The sequence below is a fragment of the Anomaloglossus baeobatrachus genome, chromosome 1 (assembly GCF_048569485.1).
Source record: "Anomaloglossus baeobatrachus isolate aAnoBae1 chromosome 1, aAnoBae1.hap1, whole genome shotgun sequence".
Classification (NCBI taxonomy): Eukaryota; Metazoa; Chordata; class Amphibia; order Anura; family Aromobatidae; genus Anomaloglossus; species Anomaloglossus baeobatrachus.
This window is the reverse complement of record NC_134353.1, coordinates 380,034,100-380,054,152: the sequence shown is the minus strand read 5'-3', so window position 1 is coordinate 380,054,152 and position 20,053 is coordinate 380,034,100. Positions and strand designations below refer to the sequence as shown.

Here is a 20,053-nt window from a genome sequence, read left to right as displayed (position 1 = left end):
TGCTCGCCCCTGCTCGTTACTCAATTGAGCATCTCTGCAGTCGAGTACAGAATATAATGGAAGTCAATAGGAAATGGGGGTATTTTTAAACTCGGGCGTACCAGAGCAGCCCGATGCTAGGTCAAGTAACGAGCATGCTCACCCATCACTAGAAATCACCACTGCATACTTCTACTTCAATGTCCTACTTTCATGATAAAATATCACTGTAGCGTAGACGTTTTACATACATTTCACTCGAGAGCCAACTATTCCTAATTTTCTGTGAGTAATGTGATTATATACAGGGTGGTCCAAAAGTAGGTGGACAGTATGTGTAATAGGGTTATCAAACATGGTGTAAAGTGAAACTGACTCAGTTGCCCTTAGCAACCAAATTCCACTTTTCATTCTTCACAGGATGGGAAAATGAAAGGTGGAATCTGATTGGTTGCTAAGGGTAACTGAGTCAGTTTCACTTTACACCATGTTTGATAACCTTATAAGGCTGCTTTCACACATCCGGTTTTTGCTGTGCGGCACAATCCGGCTCTTTGCAGAAAAAACGCAACCTTTTTTTTTGCCGCCGGTTGCGTTTTTTCTGCATAGACTTTCATTAGTGACGTATTGTGCCGCATGGCCTTGCGTTCGGTCCGGTTTTGCCGGATGCGGCATATTTAGCTCATGCGGCAGCCGGATGGAACGTTGCCTGGCACGTGTTTTTGTCCGGCGAAAAAAAACGCATCGCGCCGCATCCGACCAATGTGGCGCTTTTTCCAATGCATGCCTATGGACGCCGGATGCGGCGCGATGCGGCAAAAAACGCATACGGCCGCAGCATGCGGTTTTTTGCACTGCGCATGCTCAGTAGCGTGCCGCAACCGGCAAAAAACGGACAGGCCGCATGTAAAAACTTATGCAAAGGATGCGTTTTTTTCACTGCATCTGTTGCATAGGTTTTAGAGCCGGATTTAGCCGCACTGCTAAAACCGGATGTGTGAAAGCAGCCTTACACATACTGTCCAAATACTTTTGGACCACCGTGTGTGTGTGTGTGTGTGTATATATATATATATATATATATATATATATATATATATTACACACACACGTGGTAAGGGGGACCAGTATAACCTCCAATGCAGAGAGAATTGTGTATTATGATGTTATTGGACTGAAAAGGGCCCATATACTGCTTTTGCACAGGAACCTTTTTTTGTCTACGTCCGCCATATCTATGTGTGAACACATACACAACACTAACAAGGTTCAAATATAAAAGAATAAAAGCACAAATGTAAGACAAGCAAAAAAATATCAAAAACAAGACAAAAAACAAGCAAATGTAGTAATGACTGGGCACAAAGAGAAGTTTTTATTTTGCACTAAACTCATAAATCACCTGCACCATTTTGAAGAATCAGTCGCAATAAAAGACAATGAATGCCACAAGACAAGGAGTGACTGAGATGGAGGTGTATGGTGTCCGTGCGTTACAAGGGGTCCTATGGCTTTCTGTACAGACTATATGCTTCTCTATGGGTAACACTGCGACCCTCATAGAGCTTCGGTGCTCAAAAGATGGCACCGCCATAAGCATCACTGTCCTAGCTCCCCGACACAAAAGACGAGGTAAAGAAAACCGCAGTTTGGTAATGAAATGCAGACTAGTGCTACATGAGGAGCTCACACAGAAGCAGCCGCACCAGCGTCCTCCGCCTCCTGCTCGTCAGTGCGGGCGCGCAGATAGTAACGCCGCCGTTATCGCCTTCCTGTCAGGAGTCAGGGCAGCAGCTGCGAGGGTGTATACGAGGCTCCTGCCCGGTATGACGGCACTTCCGTCACGTGCCCCGTCACGTGTTGTGGGCGTGTTCTCATTTTGCTCTGGGGCCTTCTGGGCGCGAAATGCGCTATTGCTTGTACCCTTGGGCGTGCAGTGATGAGAAGGTTCTGTCCTCAGAGTGGAACAGGAGGTTGGATGGGGAGTATTGCTGGATATGGAGTTGAGGTGGGGGAATTGGTGCTCGTGGTCTGTCTGTTTCAATGGTGGGGGAAGGCTGGTGGGATTTGAGGGGGTTAATGTTGGGGACCCTTTTGTGGTTGGTTTGAGTTGTGGAATTACTACTGGTGGTGTTGATGGGGGGAAGTTAAGGCTTGGGACCTTTTGTCTGATTTTCGCGAAAAGCTAAGCCTGGGGGCCCTCTGTAGTGGGGTTTTGGGGGATAAGCTAAGGCTGGGGGCCCTCTGTAGTGGGGTTTTGGGGGATAAGCTAAGGCTGGGGGCCCTCTGTAGTGGGGTTTTGGGGGATAAGCTAAGCCTGGGGGCCCTCTGTAGTGGGGTTTTGGGGGATAAGCTAAGGCTGGGGGCCCTCTGTAGTGGGGTTTTGGGGGATAAGCTCAGGCTGGGGGCCCTCTAGTGGGGTTTTGGGGGATAAGATCAGGCTGGGGGCCCTCTAGTGGGGTTTTCGGGGATAAGCTAAGGCTGGGGGCCCTCTGTAGTGGGGTTTTGGGGGATAAGCTAAGGCTGGGGGCCCTCTGTAGTGGGTTTTTGGGGGATAAGCTAAGCCTGGGGGCCCTCTGTAGTGGGGTTTTGGGGGATAAGCTAAGGCTGGGGGCCCTCTGTAGTGGGGTTTTGGGGGATAAGCTCAGGCTGGGGGCCCTCTGTAGTGGGGTTTTGGGGGATTAAGATCAGGCTGGGGGCCCTCTAGTGGGGTTTTGGGGGATAAGCTCAGGCTGGGGGCCCTCTAGTGGGGTTTTGGGGGATAAGCTCAGGCTGGGGGCCCTCTGTAGTGGGATTTTGGGGGATAAGCTCAGGCTGGGGGCCCTCTGTAGTGGGATTTTGGGGGATAAGCTCAGGCTGGGGGCCCTCTGTAGTGGGATTTTGGGGGATAAGCTCAGGCTGGGGGCCCTCTGTAGTGGGATTTTGGGGGATAAGCTCAGGCTGGGGGCCCTCTAGTGGGATTTTGGGGGATAAGCTCAGGCTGAGGGCCCTCTGTAGTGGGATTTTGGGGGATAAGCTCAGGCTGGGGGCCCTCTGTAGTGGGATTTTGGGGGATAAGCTCAGGCTGGGGGCCCTCTGTAGTGGGATTTTGGGGGATAAGCTCAGGCTGGGGGCCCTCTAGTGGGAATTTGGGGGATAATCTAGTCTGGGGGCCCTTTGTGGTGGGATTTTGGGGATGGGCTAATGCTGGAGGCCCTCTGGTTGGATTTGAGTTGTAGTGCTGATGATCTGGTGCAATGGGGGGGGGGTTAATGCTGGGGGCCCTGTGGTGGGATTTGTGGTGGGTAATGCTGGGGGGATCCTCTGTGGTGGGATTTGGGGGGTGTTAAATCTGGGGGCCATCTGTGGTGGGATTTGCGGGGTGTTAATGCTGGGGGCCATCTGTGGTGGGATTTGCGGGGTGTTAATGCTGGGGGCCGTCTGTGGTGGGATTTGGGGGGTGTTAATGCTGGGGGCCGTCTGTGGTGGGATTTGGGGGGGGGTAATGCTGGGGGCCTTCTGTGGTGGGATTTGGGGGGTGTTAATGCTGGTTGGATTTGGGGGGTGTTAATGCTGGTGGGATCCTCTGTGGTGGGATTTGGGGGGTGTTAATGCTGGGGGGATCCTCTGTGGTGGGATTTGGGGGGGGGGATTAATGCTGGGGGCCTTCTGATATGTTTGGGAATTCCAGTGCATGCTGGTATACTCAACAAGGTGTCAACAGTGGGCAGACTCTGCAGTAGAGACCACAGCCCCTGCCCCTGTCATCAGTGATGCTTTTTTCAGGGGCTGCTCTGTTCGTGTTGTGTGATCTGCACAGTGACAGTATCTGCTTAGATCAGCAATCAACAGCAAAACGTGGTCTATATCAGACCTGCTGGAGACTAGCAGTGATGTCACTGGTATAGACACACTCTGATGTCAGCAGATTACTTATTTGAGCCAACAACTGACTGGACGCTGTCACTTAGTTTGGTTTTGATGGACTACGTCGTACAGGCATCAGAATTTTTTTTTTTAATAAAGTGGTGAATAAAGGGAACGTGTCAGGGAGTGTTTATTTTAATTAAGTATTTTTGTGTGTTTTTTTTTTTTTTCTTCCCCTTTTTATTACTGGCCTAATAAAGGGCATGGCTGGTAGATTCCTGCATTACTAGCACCAGGACTTGATGGCAGCTGTGTTTGGACATCTCACAGCTGACTTTGCCCCAAAGCACTAGGGTATATGGATGCACCAGAACAGGAACCTCTGATGTGATGTGCCACTTCTGGTGTTTTAACGCTGGGAATGGCCCAGTAACCATGAACCTTCTCAGTGTGATAATATCAGCTCAGTTATTCTTTTTACAGTTGCTGGTTATCAAAACTGGGGGAGGGGGACTTTACTTTTTTTTTTCTTTTCTTTTCTTCATTTTTTTGGTTAATACCGTATTTTCCAGCGTATAAGACAACTTTGTAACCTGTGAAAATCTTCTCAAAAGTCGGGGGTCATCTTATATGCCGGGTGTTGTCCTATACGGCGGTGCCGTCATTGCTTTACTGCAGTTGTTTACACACAATAAGAGATATTCTCACCTCTCCTCCCTTCCCGCTGTGGCTCCAGCTGCTTCTTGCAGTCCGCAGGTACACAGACCCCTCCATGATAGCGTCCAGTGCACGGAGCGGCCGCTGCAGGATGTTGTCATAGCTTTACTGCAATTGAATGCTTTACGGCACCCACATCTATAACTGTTACTTGTTTGTATATGATCCCCCTAAATTGTAAAGCGCTGCGGAATATGTTGGCGCTATAGAAATAAAGATTATTATTATTACAAAGCATTCAACTGCAGTAAGGCGCTGACAGCAGCGGCATCCCCGTACACTGGACACTATCATGGAGGGTAGAACGTCCGTGGTGTCACGAACATATGAGGGTAGTGTCTCCACAAAGATGCTGTCAATCCGCCTGGACGTCCGATTGTGTCCGGCATAGAGGGTTTGTGCGATCCCATTTGTAAATTTATTGATCACCATTTAAAAACTTTGGTTGAGACACTACCCTCATATGTTCGTGACACCACGGACGTTCTATGGCAAATATGAACATGAAGTTCTTAGACAACTTCGAGACAGGAGCACGTACAAGAGACTCCCCTCTAATCCCCTGGTTGCGTTTTCCACTGAACTCACCGCAGTACTACAAAGGGCCCTAGACATCGGCCTCATTAACAAAAAAATGTTTGATGGCTTATGTAGAAAATATCCTAGAGTGCCCACGTTCTACATATTGCCCAAGATCCACAAAGATGCTGTCAATCCGCCTGGACGTCCGATTGTGTCCGGCATAGAGGGTTTGTGCGATCCCATTTGTAAATTTATTGATCACCATTTAAAAACTTTGGTTGAGACACTACCCTCATATGTTCGTGACACCACGGACGTTCTACGGCGCATTGACGGCATCTTTTTGGAAGACGACATGATCCTTGTCACAGCCGACATTGAGAGCCTCTATACGTGCATCTCTCATGCAGATGGAATACGAGCGGTCCGCTTCTTCCTGGAAATGTCCGGTCGGGGTGGCGAGTTAGGCGAGTTCATCATCAAGCTGCTCGAGTTTGCCCTGTCACACAACTTCTTTGTCTTCAAGGATGTGTACTATCTACAGCAGCGTGGCACTGCCATGGGTGCGGCCTGTGCGCCCTCGTACGCTGGCCTCTTCCTGGGTTTCTGGGAGAGGCTGGTTTTTGCGGACGAGGGCCCTGGGCTTAGTACCCATGTGCAGTGCTGGCTAAGGTACATCGACGACATTCTATTTGTGTGGCAGGGTTCGGCTGGGCAGCTCGATGAGTTTATGAGGCAGTTAAATATTAACAACTTTAACATCAAACTTACGTACAAAAGCAGTAGATGCAGGATCGACTTCCTTGACATTATGATTACTGTGGATCATAGGGGGTCGATCCAGACGGACGTTTTCCGTAAGGAGACGTCCGTCAATGCATTTCTGCATGCCTCATCAGCCCATAATCCGTCAACAATTCGTGCCATCCCGACCGGTCAATATTTAAGGATGAAGCGAATCTGCTCATCCAATAAGAACTTTGAGGCTCAGTCGGCTGATCTCAGGGATCGATTTCGTGAGAGGGGTTACAGTGGCAGAAGTATCCGGGCTGGTTATAATCGGGCCAAGGGTACCCCCCGGCTACAGCTGCTTACTGACACCCCGAAAAAGAAAGAAGAACATAGTACTGCGGTGAGGTTCATTGGTACATACAACCAGGAATGGGAAACCATGCGCCATATTTTAAAAAAACACTGGCCGGTATTGATGACAGATCCGGTATTAGCAGAAATACTTGCCCCGAATCCTTTGATGGTCTCCAGGAGAGCTAGGAACTTGAGGGACCTTTTGGTCCAGAGTCACTACATTCCTCCTAGAGTGAATCCATTTGGGTCTCGTGGACCCCCACAGGGTTGTTTTCCCTGTGGCCACTGTGTGGCCTGCAGTAATGTCCTTCGAAGCAATACCTTTAATTCCTCTGATGGGGAAAGAAATTTCAATATCAAACATTACATCACGTGTGGCACAACACACGTGGTGTATTTTGCTACATGCACGTGCCCCCTGACCTATGTGGGACTCACATCACGTGAGCTCCGCATTAGGGTCAGGGAGCACGTGAGAGACATTGCTGCGGCCAAGACAGTGGAGGATCCGACAACACTTAAGACACTGCCCAGGCACTTCAGATCTCACCACTCCTGTGATCCCTCTAAATTAAAAATAAGAGGGATTGATGTGGTCACAGGAGGAATCAGGGGTGGTGACCTTAAGAAGCGCCTGGCGCAGTGTGAGACCAAGTGGATTGTGACTCTGGATACAATGATCCCAAAGGGATTAAATGAGTCAGTGAGCTATGCTCCATTTCTGTAAATTTGATCAATGACTGACCATATTCCTCTCTTCCCCTCTCTCTTGGGGTTCCATTGATCCTTATTGACACCCAGCCTTGATAGTGTCCCTTATTAATATATTTCACCATCTTTCCCGTTCACCTGCATCTGGTTTTAATTTTTGTACATATACAATTTTTAACCATTTTTATGATTTTCTCATTTCCCTCTGTATCCAGGTTTTTGTAATGTGAATATGCCCTATGTTTTATTTATAGGACATAGAAATTAAAATCCTAATTTGACATCTGTGCAGCAACATCTTCCCGATCGACACAGAGACCTAAGAATGGACTTCCTAATATGGTGTATTTCTGTGATAAAGATATGATGGTGTGAGATTGTTCTGCCTATAGCATTATATACATTGTGTTGTAAGATGGTATCCTTCTACTCCATATAATACGGTTGTCTCGGTGCGCACGCGCCAGACCCAGGGTTGCTCGCTCACAGTTGCCGCCGTCTGTAGCGTCGCGCGCATGCGCGGGAGTCTTGGTGACGCGTCCCCGCTCCCGCGCATGCGCAAGGATGGCGTGACAGCCGGCATCTCGCGCGATTTCCCTGGTCATCTGACGCGAGCGCCGATAACGTGACTTCCGGGTTCGGATACATTGCACCGCTATTTAAAGCCTGGTGTCAGGGGAGAATGGTAGGAGATGCCTCTTCCCTGAAGAAGATTTCATTAAATTGAAACGTACGTAGGCTCCTCTGAGGCCCTTCTTCTACGGTGCCTCCCCCCTTCACTCTTTCTACTAGTTGATGTTTTGGCTCCACTACTCTCGTCCACAGCTTGCCTGCGCAGAGGTCCCTTCGGGACCGTGGGTAATGGTATTATATGCAATGCATCCATGGCCATGGTTTGCCTCAGGCTATGTTGTAATACAGTAGCTCATAGGCTTATGAGTATTCATTTGACTTGCAATCTTTGTTTATAATCTTTTGTATTGCATGCATGACTATGTTTAATGCCATATGACACTATAGAAGCTCGCTTGTGTGTTAATGCAGTCTGCTTCACATGCAGGCTTTGCATCTCTCCCTGTGACTCGCAGTGTATGACGGTTTTTGTCATGAGCCAATATATCACAGATGGTATTATGATTTACCACATATGGGGGTCGCCCGTATATTATTTTTAGCATGTTTTTCTGATGTCCTGGATGTTTTACCCTCACAGTGTGTTGAATAAACTTCTGTATATCTTTTGCACCTTGAAAAACTCTTGTCCTCTTTTGTATAAAATACTATCATGGAGGGGTCTATGTGCCTGCGGTCCACAAGAAGCACTCCACCATGATCGCACCCAATGCACAGGTCCGCCGCTGCTGTCAGCACTTTACAGCAGTTGAATGCTTTGTGGTGCTGTAAAGGATTCAACTGCAGTAAAGTCATGACAACATCCTGCAGTGGCCGCTCAGTGCACTGGATGCTATCACGGAGGGATCTGTGTTCCTGCGGTCTGCAAGAAACAGCTGGAGGCACTGCGGGAACTGAGTAGAAGTGAGTATATCTGTTATTGTGGGTAAACAACAGCATAATAGGGGACAAGAAAAGTAGGAGGACATAACTAAACAATGGGTTCATTACTGCAGGGAACATTGCTAAACAATGGGGACATTACTAAACAATGGGGACATTACTGCAGGGGACATTGCTAAACAATGGGGACATTACTGCAGGGGACATTGCTAAACAATGGGGACATTACTGCAGGGAACATTGCTAAACAATGGGGACATTACTGCAGGGAACATTGCTAAACAATGGGGACATTACTGCAGGGAACATTGCTAAACAATGAGGACTTTACTGCAGGGAACATTGCTAAACAATGAGGACATTACTGCAGGGAACATTGCTAAACAATGGGGACATTACTGCAGGGAACATTGCTAAACAATGGGGACATTACTGCAGGGAACATTGCTAAACAATGGGGACATTACTGCAGGGAACATTGCTAAACAATGGGGACATTACTGCAGGGAACATTGCTAAACAATGGGGACATTACTGCAGGGAACATTGTTAAACAATGGGGACATTACTGCAGGGAACATTGCTAAACAATGAGGACATTACTGCAGGGAACATTACTAAACAATGGGCACATTACTCGGGTTGGCTTATACTCGAGTATATACGATATATCCCAAACTCTATTAGGGTGTTCCATTTTTCCGAAGTTTAGATTTGTCACATGACTTTGCTTGAATCCTTGGTCCAACTCCTCTAAAAGATCCACGTAAAAATTTTTAGCGAAATCGATTAATATTTAGGGGTTGCACACTTTGTTCCCTTTTATCTGAAAGTACTGAAATTCATGAAAATGTATCATCGACATCACATTAATGTGTATGTTGTGGTTGTATTATTTTTTGCGGGTAGTTAAACTGAAAATGAGTAGTAGAAAGGAAATTTGGTTACGGGCGGCACGGTGGCTCAGTGGTTATCACCGCAGTCTTGCAGCGCTGAGGTCCTGGGTACAATTCCCACCAAGAACACCATCGGCAAGGAGTTTGTATGTTCTCCCCATGTTTCCGTGGGTTTCCCCCGGGTACTCTGGTTTCCTCCCACACTCCAAAGATATACAGATAGGGAATTTAGATTGTGAGCCCCAATGGGGACAGTGTTCCCAATGTATGTAAAGCGCTATGGAATTAATAGCGCTATATAAAAGAATCAATAATTATTATTATTATTACTTGAAAAGGTGCCTGGTGGTGAATTATTGGGAGCTCGACTCCCTTCCAAGGAACAAGTGCTTTTAGTTTTTATTTACCATCACAAGGAAATGAAAGAAACACTCTCGTGTTCTGCTAAATCCACAAGTATTAAACTACAGGAAGTGTGGACGAAAGCAAGCATCCCTGTCATGACAGGAGAATATTCGAACTCGTATACAGAAGTTATACAAGGAATATCAACATCTTGGTAAAGAGAAATCAAGAAACACTGACCGCAAATATGAAGCTGCAGATTTGGAAAGGTGATCTTGTTGAACTATTTGATATTGCCAGGCAAAATGTGATGTCCATGAATAGCGTACTAGAAGATGATAAAGCATTCTTTATGTCACACAGAGAGGATCATATGAGTTCATCAATGAGTAGTGTAGATAAGGTTCTTGCCTCACAAATTAAAAAAAAAACAAAACAGAAAAAAGGAGGCATACAAGATGAAACATAAAAACATTTAAAATCTGTTTGTTGCGTACTTTTATTAAACTACTAAAAGCGTGCAACCTCTAAATATTGTTTGATTGTCTTGAAATTTGGCATATATACTTTTTACAATAGCAAGACTCTGGGCATAAGCAAAGTCTGCAAAAATTTGACATTTTAATTTTTACCATACAAAATGAAACACCCTACTCTATATTTTAACTGGAAACGTTTGGGGTCGTCTTATATGCCCAGTTGTATCATATGCTGAAAAATACGGTAGTTATACAAACGATCTATCATCTATTTCACATTATTATTATTTATTGAGCACCATTGATTCCATGGTAGATGGGTAGATTCCAATAGAGGGTTACATACAAAATACATGTACAAGTTACAGTACAGACTGGTACAGAGGGAAGTGGACCCTGCCCTTGTGGGCTTACATTCTACATTATATTGGGAAGGAGACAGTAGGTGAGGCGGCAGCTACGGTGGTAGTAAGGCAGTGGGGTCATGGGAGAGTATAGGCATTTCGGAACAGATGAGTTTTCAAGTTCTGTTTGAAGCTTGCAAGTGTATCAGATAATCTGATGTGTTGAGGCAGCGAATTCCAGAAAACAGGAAATGCTCGGGAGAAGTCTTGGAAATTTCTAGTGGAAATTATTATCCACACAATTCCACTCCATATGGATCCACCCCTACATAGAAGAACTAAATTCAACTCCATCTTCAACTCACGTATTGAAGTTACTATGACTGAGGCTGTTACTAAGGACAATGAGGAGCTCTTGTCATTATACAGATCATTGGAAAAGAGTAAGTCTAAAGAAGCCAGACTGTGGTGGGATTCCACCTCTTTACGTTCATATATTGATAAAGGTATGATACCTCGTGGATTGAGGATTATAAAAACTCCCACTTTTTCCTCCTTTCCTGAGACTTTTTTGAATGACTGGAACACTGTACTTTCTAAATGTTCGATACAGCTTATGGAGCTTATCGTAAAATATGAAGAAAAAGAACTGGAAACCTGTAAAAATGATATTGCTACAACTGAATCTGCTTTGGATAAATTTAAGGATTTTTCTGAATTGACTACACTTAAAGAAAACCTGGACAAACATCTCACTATATTAGATGATAAAATTGCAGAAAGAAAAAACGTAAATTTGACAGAGACATTAATGACTACCAAACAAACAAAGTCTATTCCTGGAGAAATCTTCATCAGAGTTCCATTCTGAGAAAACAAGATTACAACAAAAAATTCTTTCAAGGAAACTACAAACGCAAGGTTAGCTTTGGCGATACTAGTGCGTCTTCAATTACTACCAGTTACTCAATGGAAAATTCTTCGGATTCTTCATTTGAAGAACATAATGCTTCTGCTTTTTCAAATAAAAAACAAAAGAGAAAAAATGCTGCCTCAAAAAACGCATCAGGAGAGGAGGCAGGAAACATCGGAAACACAAGGTATCCAGACCGCAGGAAGCGGAGGTACTAACTTGCCCTGTTTGGAATCTTTCTGCTCAGATCCTCTCCCAACATCAACTTTCTGTTCTCTCCAAGGGACTAAGTTTTTGTCCTACTAATAAATTTAATGTTTTCAAGACATTACTGGATGTTAATAAACTAGCCAGAAATTTAACCTTAAAATGTCATTTTTATGATGATAATGAATCCCAGGGAAATATGTGTTCCTCCCCTCTATCTATGTATCATGATCCCAATATAATACCTGGATTTCAGGAATTAAAAAAACTTTTTGACCTACAACAACTGGAGTCAGAAAGTAGGTCTTATGATTTTGTCCCTGATAGATTTGTAACCACTAACCCCTTTTTTTACCCTGATCAATCCAGGCCATCTATCCTGGATATTTTCCAGGAAAAAGTAGAAATAGATCTTGTGGCCCTGGATAGAACTACGGGTATCATTAATAACAATCTAGATCCCCAAGAAATCCTAGCATTACAGGATTTGCAGTCCAATACTGGGTTGATCATCAGAGAAGCTGATAAGGGGGGGGGGGTTGTAGTTTTGGATTTGTCACTCTGTTTCAAAATAAATCATGCCATACTATCCGATAATAACACCTATTTACATCTCCAAGGGGATCCCACTAGTTTTTACAAAAAAAGATTGATAAAATACTTCAGGATGGTTTTGAGGGGGGCATTTTTTCACAAAAAATATATGACTATCTTATGGTGGATCATCCCATCATTCCCATTTACCATGCCCTCCCCAAACTACATAAAAATGTTTTTCCACCACCCTTTAGACCCATTATATCGGGCATAGGTTCCCTTGGAGAAAAACTAGGTGCTTGGATAGACCATTTTTTACAGCCTCTTGTTAGGGATATGCCAGATTTTCTGAGGGACACTAAATCTTTAATAAACAATCTTAATTCTATTTCTTGGCACAATGGCTACATGTGGCTTACTTGCGATATCGTCAGCTTGTATCCCTCTATACCACATCATGTGGCCATTGATTGCCTTCAAGTGTTCCTCAGAAAGCATAGCTCTTACCCCCTACATATACAAGATTTCATTATTACAGCTATTAATTTTCTGTTGACTCACAATTATTTTTCTTTTGATGGGGAATTTTTTCTACAAAAATGTGGCGTTAGCATGGGAGGAAAATTCTCCCCCTCCCTTGCTAACGTCGTAGTTGCTATCTTTGAGGAGTTTTATATTTTTGATGATGATAATAATTTTTCAGAACATATTATTTTTTACACTCGTTATATTGATGACTTACTGTTTATTTGGAAAGGAGACGTAAATACAGCACACTCCTTTATCAATCATCTCAATAAAAACTCCTTTAATCTTAAATTCACTTTTCATATACATCCAGTTTTTATCAATTATCTGGACGTAACATTGTTCGGCAACCACAATACAATTGACATCCTTCCCTATCACAAGGAAACTGATTCCAACTCAATACTGCAAGCCAGTTCATGTCACCCCCCGCATACGGTAAAAAACATTCCTATCGGGGAGCTGATCAGACTGAAACGTAACTGCTCCAAATCTGATCTCCTCCCACATGAAACCAGCAAAGCTCTAGCCAAATTAAAAGACAGGGGTTACTCCAACTGGAGTCTAAACAGAGCTCAAAAAATAGTTAATCAAATTGATAGATCTGATCTTTTAAAAAATCACCACAAAAATAAATATAAAACTAATTATCAGGTGACTTTCACTACTAATTTTTCCCCACAATTTCGGGACATTGTAAAAATAATACAAAAACATCTACCTATTCTTTCACAAGATGATTTATTGAATCACATTCTTGAGAAAAATAAGATCAATTTTGTGGCCAAGAGAGCGCCCAGTTTAGCTAATATGTTGTCACCCAGTCTTGTGATTAGTAATAATGGTTCAAGTAACACAAAAAACTGGCTATCCTGCATTGGGTTTTATGGATGTGGACACAATTTTTGCATTTCCTGCAAACATGTTAGGAAATGCAAATCATTCACTTCCACATATACTGGTTTGTCTTACAACATTAGGGACTTTAGAAATTGTAATACCCCTAATGTTGTGTATTTAATCGAGTGTACTTTGTGTTCAATTCAGTATGTGGGTTGCACAAGTTGTCCTTTAAAGCAACGGATACGCAGACAAATGTCTGACACACTAAATCCTTCTGCAGTGAATGTCTCAGCAGTCTCCAGGCACTTTATTATAGCTCATAGGTGCCTGGATTCTCTCACATTCACTGGCATCGAAAAGGTTTATAAACCTGTTAGGGGAGGGGACCATCGCAGAAAGATTCTCAACAGAGAGTCTTTCTGGATATATAAATTAGGCACCAGAATACCTTATGGTATGAACAAGAGGAGGGATCTGATTATGCAGTATTCATAGTGATCTTTCTCCCTACTACCTTGCTAACATGGGAGTTTCTTCTGACTCCAGCTGTCTGAATTTTTCTTTTTCTATTTGAGTCTTAATATCTTTTGTAATCTACAGTTTTTTTATGTCTCCTATTAATAGAGGGCTCTTGGAGCGTTCAATTCTTTAGTGGTATTTTTACATCTCCATTGATATGTGCAGAGAAATATTGCACATTTATTGTCTTTTCCTCTCTGCGCTAATATTATATCGCAGATGCGTCTTTCTCTGTCTGCATACAACTATATTATAAAGAAATACCTTTTTGTACTTAACATATATTATGGCTTTCTCTAGCGTCAAGAGTTTGTTTTTAACTGTTACATTCATATTTTCGTTTTTGTTTTGATCTGTCTGTATTTACACACAAGGGGAGAGATTAACTAATTGTCTTTCTCTTTTTGTGTACTGGTCTCTGCATTTTCAAATTTTTTCTTCTTTTTTGATTTTTTCACATTGTTTCAAATTCAATGCTGTTTATACTAAATGTAATGGGTGTGTTCCATGTAATTGAACCATCTGTTTCTTGACGTGCATTGCATTTAAATACTTGCTTTGAGACCTTTTTTACGCATTCCATGATTAAGCCCTTCACAGGGTGAAACGCGTAGGAAAGAGCTCCTCTGTCCATATGTCCTCATATGTCAATTTATCTGATGGTAAGAAGATTTTTACATGAATAAAGAAATTGTTATTTTATCTTCTGGAGACGCTGGAAATTTTTCTATTTGCTTCATACAAAAAACTAGGGAAATAATTTATTAAACATATTCGCCATGACACAAAATTTTATAAATGCCAAAGGCCGATAAGGAACGGATAGACTCAAAATTCATTATAAAACTTCAGGTTACCCTTCCACCTAAGTAAAGTCCATTGTGTGAGTAAATTCATGAAAGCGTAACATGGTCAAGCCTACATAAAATCTTTTTCTGAGGCAAGGCTGAAAGTAATTGATGGACAAGATAAGATACAAATAACGTACAGTAGAGAAAAAAATAATCAGACTCAGATGCTATGCATTCCCCTGTATTGGTGATAGGTAATCGCTCAACTAACTATTAGTACTCGCTATACTCCTAGCGAGTACTGTCTAATACTCACGTATTCATTCCGAATAGCGTGTGCAATGCAAGTCAATGGGGAAAAACTCGTAAAGTAAGGAGTAAGCCGAATGCCGTACTATTCTTGCGAGTAGCATTGCGTTACATTTTGAGTATTCCCCATTGACTTGCATTGCACATGCTATTCGGAACGAATACGCGAGTATTTCACAGTATTAGTTATGAGTATAGCGAGTACGAATAGTTAGGTACTCGCTCAACTCTAGTGGTAGAAGATAATGTAGCCATAAAGCAATGCAAACAAAGATTGCAAAGACCATAATACCAGCACAACCAGATGGTTGAAAAATATCAAGTGTGAAGCATGAGGAAGAACCTGCATGGACAGGGAATAGAGTTGAGCAAGCAACTATGTGTACTTGATATACTCATGACAAGTATTGGTGTTAATCTGGCACCTGGTGCTAATTTCCTTAATTATCTGACAAACCTTATTTAAATAACCTAAAGGTACCGTCACACTAAGCAACATCCCTAGCAACATCGCTGCTGAGGCACAACTTGCTAGCGATGTTGCTGTGTGTGACATCCAGCAACAACCTGGCCCCTGCTGTGAGGTCGTTGGTTGTTGCTGAATGTCCTGGACCATTTTTTAGTTGTTGCTCTCCCGCTGTGAAGCACACATCGCTGTGTGTGACAGCGAGAGATCAACAACAGAATGTGCAGGGAGCCGGCTTCTGCGGACGCTGGTATCCAATGTAAATATCAGGTAACCAAGAAGCTCTTTCCTTGGTTACCCGATATTTACCTTCGTTACCAGCGTCCGCCGCTCTCACACTGCCAGTGCCGGCTCCCTGCTCTGCACACGCAGCCGGAGTACACATCGGGTAATTAACCCAATGTGTACTGTGGCTAGGAGTGCAGGGAACAGGGACCTGGCACTGGCAGTGTGAGAGCGGCGGACGCTGGTAACGAAGGTAAATATCGGGTAACCAAGGTAAGGGCTTCTTGGTTACCCGATGTTTACTGTAGTTACCAGCGTCCGCAGAAGCCGGCTCCCTGCTGCCTGCACACGTAGCAGAGTACACATCGGGTAATTAACCCAATGTGTACTGTGGCTAGGTGTGCAGGGAGCCAGCGCTAAGCGGTGTTCGCTGGTAACCAAGGTAAATATCGGGTTGGTTACCCGATATTTACCTTAGTTACCAAGCGCAGCATGCTTCCACGTGTAGCGACGCTCCAGCGATCCCTGCCAGGTCAGGTTGCTGGTGGGATCGCTGGAGCGTCGCTTAGTGTGACATCTCACCAGCGACCTCCTAGCAACTTACCAGTGATCCCTATCAGGTTGTATCGTTGTTGGGATCGCTGGTAAGTTGTTTAGTGTGACTGGGCCTTAACTTTCCAGTTTGCACTGACTTTGCATAAATAGTGTGCAGTTTCAAAGTGTGAAACCCTCTGGCAGCAGGTTGTCCAGATGAAGGCCAAAGGGGTGAATATTAGTCATAACATTTCAAGTCTGTGATTTCAAGAATATTGCATCTTTACAACATCACAAACTCTTTCAAGTCCCTCAAGAAGGCTGGTCGCCCTCGAAAGACCAATCCAAGAGAGGACAGGATAACGTGGAGAATCTTCATGTGTAATCATTTCAACACAGCAGCTGGAATTACTCTGCAGTTCAGGACTGAACAGGGTAAGGATCTGACTTGTCATACAGTGTCATAACGATTGAAAGCCCACTCTGCAGTGACCATACCTCTCATTAGCAGAAAGAATCAAAAGGCTAGACTCGCCTTTGGTGAGGAGCATGTTGTGTGGATAAAGGGGAAGTGGCCCACAGTTCATTTTGGTGATGAAAGCAAGTTTAATTTATTTGGGTCTGATGGGAAACATTCTCTTTGTGGGCAAACTGAGGAAAGACTGAACCCAAAGTGTGTTAAGAAGTCAGTGAAAGGTGGTAGAGGAAGTGTCATGGTTTGGGGAATGTTTTCTGCAGCAGGAGTTGGACCTGTGGTTCCTTACTTGTGTTCATCACTAAATCAGCCAGCAATTTTCATGCAGGACAATGCCCCCTGTCACACAGCAAAATGGATAAGGCTGCTTTCACACTTGCGTTGGACAGCTTCCGTTGCTATCCGCAGCTTTGAGGAATTACGGTAACCGTTGCAGGAAACCGTTATATTCCTCATAGACTTCTATTAGCTACGGATAGCAACGGATGGTCTTGCGTTGCATGCGCTGCACAATGCAGCATTGTTATTTTGACGCTGTGTCGGGCAGAGGGAACCTGCATGTAGCGTTTTTTGAGCAGCGTAATCCGTAGGATTTCGCTGCACATGCTCTCTGGCTCCCTGCACACGTAACCAGGGTAAACATCGGGTTACTAAGCAATGCGCTTTGCCTAGTTACCCGATATTTACCCTGGCTACGGGTGCAAAGAGCCAGCGCTAAGCGGTGTACACTGGTAACCAAGGTAAATATCGGGTAACCAAGCAAAGTGCTTTGCCTAGTTACCCAATATTTACCCTGGCTACGTGTGCAGGGAGCCCGACACTTTCCTGCTCGGCTCCGCCCCCTCCCGCACTCCACTCCACATGTACACACACACGCACGCACACTCACACTCACCTGTCCCCAGCCTTGCATTCCTCGCTGCGCTGACATCCTCAGCGCCATGGTCCCGCTCGGCTCCACCCACCCCGCACTCCTCCCCCCGCACTCCGCCCTCCTCACACATTCTCGGTGGCCGAACGATCAGCTGATCACCCGGCGACCGGCTGCTGTGAGCAATTAGCTGATCACCCGGCGACCGGCTGCTGTCAGCGATCAGCTGATCACCCGGCAACCGGCTGCTGTCAGCGATCAGCTGATCGTTCACAATAGTCTGCCGCAGGTTAAACGAAAGAAAAAAAAAAGATTCCATTGTTTTGTACAATCCGTTGCATCCGTCACACAACGCAATGCAACGGATGCCGTTCAACGCAAGTGTGAAAGTAGCTGAAGCAGTTCCTTGAAACAGAAAACATTGAAACGATGAAATGGCCAGCCTAAAGTCCTCATCTAAACCTAACAGAAAACCTCTCAAATTCTTGGTGAAAATTTATGGCCAAGAAACCAACAACAGTCAAAGAACTGTGAAAAACATTCTAGTGGCATGGTGTACATTCAAATGTTCATCAATGTAGATTAATTTTTTTCTGAAACAAGCAAGTGATCATACATTGTTCTTTAATTTTGATCTCCACTGTATATGCGTGACCACACTCTGTCCATTTCTAGGGGAGCAGTAGTGTAATGTGTGCCTTCGTTACATCTATTTCTAAGGACCCCTTTACACATCAGTGTTTCTGGTAGTGTGGCAACCATTTCCACAAGTACTGGAGACAAGTGTACCCCTTATAATATGTGGTTCTGCTTGGATAGATGAGAGGAGGAGGCAGTGATGAATGGACAGATAGATATAGACATGATTTCCTGTGAATTTGATAGATGACATATAGATAATTATATGTAAACCAGGTGATTTGCATAGCTTACTATTAGCAAAAGAAATGATGTGAGGACCCCTCCATTTTTGGTAACCAGGAAAGGTAAAGCAGACCGGTGTGAGCTGATATTATCCAGGCTGTTTAATTCCATGGTTATTGGGCTCTTCCCCGCTTCAAAATACCAGCCTGCAGCCGACCAAGAAGTAGTGCATCACATTGAGTTTTTCTTAGCTCTTCCCGGTACCTTGGCAATCGGGGTAAGGATGCTTGGGGTTGATGTGAGCTGTGAAGCGTCCAAAAACACAGCTGACATCACGTCCTGGTGTTAGTAATGGATAGGAATCTATCAGACACTTCCTTCATTAGCCCAGTAATAAAAAGGAAAAAAAACAATTTTTTTTAAATAAACATTTCCCTACACTTTTGTTTTATTAAACAGATTTCAATCATTACAATTCATACCATCATGGAACATAACATTTTTTACAGCGAATAAGCAAAAGTGATAGCATAGCCGCCCCCCCCTTCCCTACTAACCCCCCTTAACCATACCTTACACATCATCCAGTGAATTAATTAAGAAAAACAAGCTTTACAAATAAAATTCTCTTTACACAAATATATTAATAGTATCTTTTTTTGAATCACGGTAATTAAAAGCAGACAATTAAAGATCACATCAGTTCGTCAGAGACGACAGAGGGGTATTTTATCCAGCTTCCCCTTTGTTTTCCAAATTTTGAGATGGATCCTCTTTATATATACTCTTTTTTTTTCCCCCATCACAATTGTGCTGTTCAAGCACTTGATTATCTCATCTATCCCAGGTGGGCTGCCTGCCAGCCAATGTTTTGCTATAGTTTTCCTGGTTTAATATAGTATTTGAGAAACAGCAAGCTGTACAGGTGAAGAGCCAATCTCCTTACTCACCAAACCCTGAACACACAGTTTCGGACTCTGATGTAAATTAATATTAAACACCTTCTGTACCAATCTACCCACATTGCCCCATAGATCAGTTAGATTAGAGCATGACCAAAACATATGAAATAAATCGGCTCCTTCCTCCCCACATCACGGACAGCAGTCATCTATTAGTTTCATTTTGAATAGGGCTCTTGGGGTTCTGTAGACCCTATGAAAAAGAGACAGTTGCAACCTTCTTGGAGTTGTGTTAATCGATACAGCTTTTATAAATACTAATATTTTCACATTCTTCAGTAGTAATAGGGCCAACTTCTCTTTCCCACCCAAGCTTCGTATTATCCATAGGGTCCCCCAAGATATCTACTAACAGTAGGGAGTTGTAGATTAAGGAAATAATCCCCTTCGATGTACCTGCCTGCAATACACTGTCCAGTATTCCAATATGAAAAATAGGTTGAAGGTATTCCCCTGCGTTTCAATGAGGTATCTCTACTGCAGATCTTTCAAAAAGGAAGATTTCTGAAAATTGAAGTTCTATTTTAACTGGTTAAATGAGCGAAACAGCCCATTCAGGAACAGCTAAT

At 43.9% G+C, this 20,053-nt stretch overlaps 1 protein-coding gene across 2 annotated transcripts in view; it reads right to left on the bottom strand.

The window, feature by feature from the left end:
• Positions 1-1,814, bottom strand: part of MPND (MPN domain containing) — an 80,500-nt gene extending 78,686 nt beyond the window's left edge. Inside the window, exon 1 of one of the 2 annotated variants that reach the window (XM_075352513.1) lies at positions 1,672-1,814. The gene's annotated coding sequence lies outside the window, so the exon portion shown is untranslated. The remainder of the gene's footprint in view (positions 1-1,671) is intronic. The other variant, XM_075352514.1, reaches the window with a different exon arrangement.
• Between the last annotated feature and the right edge of the window lie 18,239 nt (positions 1,815-20,053).